General features: G+C 37.8%; 1 long non-coding RNA gene across 1 annotated transcript in view; it reads left to right on the top strand.

Moving 5' to 3' along the window:
- LOC132051062 (uncharacterized) overlaps window positions 1–1,807 on the top strand; it is a 4,669-nt gene extending 2,862 nt beyond the window's left edge. The window contains exons 2-3 of the long non-coding RNA XR_009413561.1: window positions 1,021–1,106; window positions 1,266–1,807. This is a non-coding gene — a long non-coding RNA (uncharacterized LOC132051062). The remainder of the gene's footprint in view (window positions 1–1,020; window positions 1,107–1,265) is intronic.
- Window positions 1,808–5,398: the final 3,591 nt, after the last annotated feature.

The raw sequence follows: 5,398 nt of genomic DNA, 5'->3' as shown, positions 1-5,398 counted from the left end.
CCCGGAAATTTTTGGGGCCGTCCTTTTCCCCGGGAAAAAGACACGTTCGTCGAATTATTATTTGAGACTTATCACATTTTTATGTAATTTTCAAATATGTATATTTAATTATAAAATACTCGAAGAATCTATGTTTGAAATTGAATCAAATAAAGAGTTGCTTGACTCCATAAATAGGTAAACACTTATATAAATTGGGCCGGATGAAGTACTTTTTTATAAGTTCTGGACCATGTTTTTGATCCCAAAAGAAAAGAAACTTTTTAAGAATATTTTTTTGAAAATAATGGTATTTGAATTGCATGTTTCGTTTTTTTAAGTGCAGCAGATAATATTCCATGTAGCATGCATGTGCTATTAAATAGTTTATGTTCATACACCCAGTTGCATGAATTTAATTGTGTTTGATTTTGGCTTGAGTTTTTTTTTTTTTTTCCTTCTCTTTAAGTTCTTAAACCTAAGTCCAAATATTATTTTAGCTTTCGTTGATTTATTAAAAAAAAACGTGTAGTAGTTATTGATAAATTTAATATTTACAATAGTTTACGGATTTTAGTAACTTCACGTCTATCCAAACATAGGATCTACAAAATACAATACATTATAGCGATGGGTAACAATGAATGTCACCTTTGTCATTCCCAGGCAAAAATCATGGCAAGGCGCGCATATGGTTTTCTCGACTCTTCTTTGCGAAGTAGACCATCAACACTCGTTCCCACTACAAGAAAGTATAGAAATCGCAACAAATTTTTTTATAATTGGCAACAACTTAGTTTTATTATTGGCAAATGATTTTTTTTTTTTGCCAAAGAATTTAATTTTTTTGCCATAGTATTGATTATTGTTGCAAAAAGTACTTTTAGCAACAAAAAAAAAAAAGTTCACGTTATTGCATAATAGTATTGGGAAAAGTTCATGACAGAAAATATTTTTTTGTTGCCAAAAGTACGTTTTGCAACAATAATCAAGCTATTACAACAAAAAAAAATTTGTTGTCAAATATAGTTTTTCTTGTAGTGTCCTCTCCATCCCTTCTCGGCCAGCGCCTTCACCGTCACCGTTCTCTTTCCACCATCCTCACCAGGCAACGTCGCTCTTTCTCGGTATGTACAAAGCATCCCACGTTAAGCACAAATTAATCGCCCCCCGTGGAACTCGAGCCCACGAGCACAAGGTTAAGAGCCTTGCGCTCTACCAACTGAGCTAGACGGCTTAATTTAAAGTAAAGTGTACTTTTTTAATTTGTTTAATGTAATTTTCAGGACTAATGGACTACTGGGATGCACTCGGTCGCTGCTATGTCTGATATCACATATCCAAATGCAGAAACGCACTTATTACTATGGTACCTTTTTCTGTCGCACTTTCCCTCATCGCTAGTTTTCAATTGTGAGTCCTAATAATATGCTAATAAAAGTAGCAATTTTGCAAATTACTTTGAGCCCTCTTCTTCTCATATGATTCCTCGATTTTAGCTACCCATTTTAAACTTTAAGGTTGATTTTGGAATTGAATCACAGAATGCTTTATTGCATGACTCATCAGTTTTCTTTTCTATTGCCAAGTGTAGCCATAAAGCAGAATACATACATTGATAAAAAGGAGTACTAAGTTTTACCTCTTTGTTTATGTTATGAGTGATACAACTTTTAGTTGGACCATGGAGAAACATGTTTATAGCAATTAGAACTGATCTCACACTTTTGGTAGTCACTAGGGCTGATAGTTCTAAAAGAGTAGAAGAACATGATCGGGTAGTCACACACTTCTTGTACCATTTGAAATAAAATAATTGTTGGGAAATTTTGGAGAGAATCAAATTTGACTATAATATACATAGTCAAAGATAGACAGTTGAACCCTTGGGCCTTTGGGCCTGTGGTTGCCTGATATTACTCAGCCTTCTTATTAATTTCTCTTGATAACCAAAAATTAGGGTTAGTGGGACACAAATAAAAATTTTTGGTAATAATGGGGGTCCCCTCTCCCGGGTTTCTTTTACTTAAATATTAGGCTTTTGTATGTAGGTTCAACCCCTGATGTACGCCTAACCCGGCTCATCATGTGCTATATATCTTATTAATTTCTATTTTAACTTTATTATTATTATTATTTTTTTGTTGTTGTTGTTTTGTTGTTGTTGTTTTCTTGGGCCTTTCCCCCTTTTTTCTTATTTTTAAATTATTATTTTTATTTATTTTAAACGTTTTGAACTTTAAATTGGGTGATTGTTATTTTAGTGTCTTTTTCCCAAACGTTGGTTCTGTTTTTATCATAAAATTTTAAACAAAATTTGAGGATGTTTAACGAGACCAAATTAGAAAAAAATGGAAATGAAATAAAATAAGAAGGTAAGATAATTCTACTAACCCACTTAAATTAAGGGAATGAGCTACTAAAACCCAAACCCCCGGGGGGGGCCCAAAGTGTAAAAGAAATAATAGGACTTAAGTGACAATATAAAAAAGATTGAACTAACTAAACTTTTTGGAATATACTACTACTCAAAGCAGGTACAACCTTTTTGCCCCCCCGGAAAGAGATATTTAACAGTCATATAAAAGACCCCCCTTTCAAACATTCCTTGTCCTCAAGGAAAAAAAAAAACCTCACTTTAAAAAGGCATTCATCTTCCCATGTTGCATGATCTTGGGGTTAATTGATCCCCCCGAATAAGTAATTAAACAAGCCCCTTCCTTTTTTTGTATCATTCTTCTATCAAGCACCTTAACAAGGGACAATAGGGCCCAGACAAATCAAGTTTTAAGGGTTTGATTTTAAAGCGGAACCCCAGAAAAATTTTAGGAGAGATACAGGGAAAAGGGTGGAAAGGAAGAAGGGGAAAGGGGGAAGTGAAAGGTAAAAACAAAGAACCAACTTTCTTTAGAATCGAAAAGGGCCATTTTTGGAAGTTTGTTTGGAAAAGGTTTGTTAGAGAGTGTCAACGCCCGAAGGTTGAATTTTTAAGTAAACCCCCCCCCAACCCGAAATTGTCTGTCTGGTTCCTTTTTTTTTTGCTTGGTCCACCATCCTTTTGGGGACCTACCCAAATAAAAATTTCCCAACCCGAACTTCAATTCCCTAGAAACCCAAAGCTCCCCCCTTTCCCCAACACCTGGGACTAAATTTGAATATAGGGGGCCGGGAGGGGGGTGGCGCCCATACAAGGCTTCATAAGGTGTAGTCTGAATAGAGGTGTGAAAAGTTGTGTTGTACCACCTTTCCCCCAAGGGAAAATTGGGCCCCCAAGGGGGTGATAGCATCGAACAAAGGGTCTCAAATATGTTTCTAGGCATCTTTTAAAACCCCCCCGGGTTTGAAAAACCCGGGGGGTGATATTTTCAGATCTCCCCAAGGGTAACTCCTTGAATAGCAAAAAATTCCCCCCAAACCCCTACTTGTAAAGATAGGGCCCCTATAAAGCAATATCTTCGGGCATGCCATGAAATTTCAAAAAGTGATCGATGAACATCTTAGCAATGTCCATTCCGAATAGGGAGGGACAAACCCAAAAAAAGGGCATACTTGGTTGGTCTATAAAACCACCCCCAAATGACCTCCTTCCCCCTTGACTTAGGCAACCCCTCATGAAACCCCATGCTTATGTGCCCCCAAACTATAGATGGAAACTAAAAGGGGTTAAGTAGCCGGGAAAGAAAGGTCATACTTTGCTTTGACAGATATCACATCTTTTAACAAAGTCTTCCACATCCCCTTTTACCCTTCCAAAAGAAGAGGGGCGCTAGCCTTCTATAAGTGTGAGAAAGGGGGGGAATTTCCCCCCCTTTTGCGAAACTATCCTTATATTGGGCAACTCGGAACCTCAATCCGAATCCTCCTTCTTCCCAAATTTTCCATTCTTTCTCAATTTTTTGGGTTGATAAAAGAATAACCCTTCACATCCATATTCAAAAACCGTGGATCATGGATGATCTTGAAAAAAAAGGGGGGATCCTCCTTTCCCAAACTATCCAAAATTGGATTGTAAAAAACCCGGGATCCCCCAAGTAGAAAAGGAAAGGGCCCGGGGTTCCCCCGGGCTTCTAAAGAAACCCTTCGGGTTTTTCCCTTTTTTTTCCTTTCCCCTTTTCTTATACTTTATTCAAAGCCCAAATTCCCAACTTTTAAGAAATCCACTTAAGTTGAGACCCAATGTGTATTTTTTGCCCCAAAAGGGAATTTAAAGGGGCCTTTTTGGCCAATTTTGACAATAAAGTGTCTACCAATTAAATATTGCCCCCAAAACCCCAGTAATTGCCAGGGGGCCCAGGGTTTCCTTGTCATAAAGAAAGGGGGCGGATTATGGGTAACCCCCTTTCTTTGAAGTAAAATGTTTGTCCTTTTTTTGCATGAGAACAACTCCAATCCCACATCACAATCGGCCCCCCTAAAAGCAAGATCAAAAATTTGGCCCCAAAACCCCAACGGGTTCAACGTTTAAAAACCAAAATTTTTGGGCACCTTTAAAACCCCTTTGAAATTGTCTTTTTTTCCTTTTGTGAGGGGGGTTTTTATCCCACCATGGTTCTTAATAAATTTTCGTAGTATCCAAAAAGGCCTAAAATCCTTTGCTTGAGAGTGATAAGTTGGGCCATTCCGGGAAAACCCTTAATTTTCGGGGCCCCGGACACACCCCAAAGGAAAATAAAGTGCCCCAAGTATTTCCCCACCTTTAACAACAAACCCACATTTTTTGATTTCTAGCATATAGTTGGTGTTTCACTAATAAGGAAGGCTTCCAAAAACTCCATCCTTTTTCTAAAACCCCTTTTTAAAAAAAGGATATCTCAAAAAAACCAAAAAGAACCCTTAAAGTTCCCCCCAAAACATGATTCATCAAGCTTTGGGGAAAATGAAGGGCATTGGGAAGATCCCAAAAGGGGATCACTACAATTTTATGGGGCCCGTGTGTTTCCTAAATGCAACTTATGAATGTCATCGGGTGCCCTCCCATTTGGGTAACCATCTTAGATCAATTTTGAGGGTTCTTTTTTCCAAACCCCAAATCTCTTTTCTTCAAGTGGGAATTGGGTACTTATCTTTGAGGTAATCTTGTTTAAGGCCCCCCTTTAAACTACAAACCTCCAACTACCATCCTTCTTTCCCAACCAACACCACAGGGGGAAACGGGGAAAACTTTTTTTTTGGATCAAACCCTTTTTCCCCCAAACTTGAACCCTTTTCCCTTAAAACCCTCTTTTTTGGTTGGTGAATACCTTGGGGTCTTGCATTGGGATTTAAACCCTTTCCCCCAAAGGAAAAACGATGATCAAAATGATTCCTAAAAGGTGGCAACACCTTGGGTTCCCCCAAAAACCCCCTTGAACTTTTGGGGGATTTCCCGAATCATTTTTGAAAAAAACTTCAAAGATTTTTCTAAAGGAGTTGGCCCTTT

Source organism: Lycium ferocissimum, chromosome 3 (assembly GCF_029784015.1).
Source record: "Lycium ferocissimum isolate CSIRO_LF1 chromosome 3, AGI_CSIRO_Lferr_CH_V1, whole genome shotgun sequence".
Classification (NCBI taxonomy): domain Eukaryota; kingdom Viridiplantae; phylum Streptophyta; class Magnoliopsida; order Solanales; family Solanaceae; genus Lycium; species Lycium ferocissimum.
The sequence above is the reverse complement of the archived record's forward strand: the minus strand, read 5'-3'. Positions and strand labels throughout refer to the sequence as shown.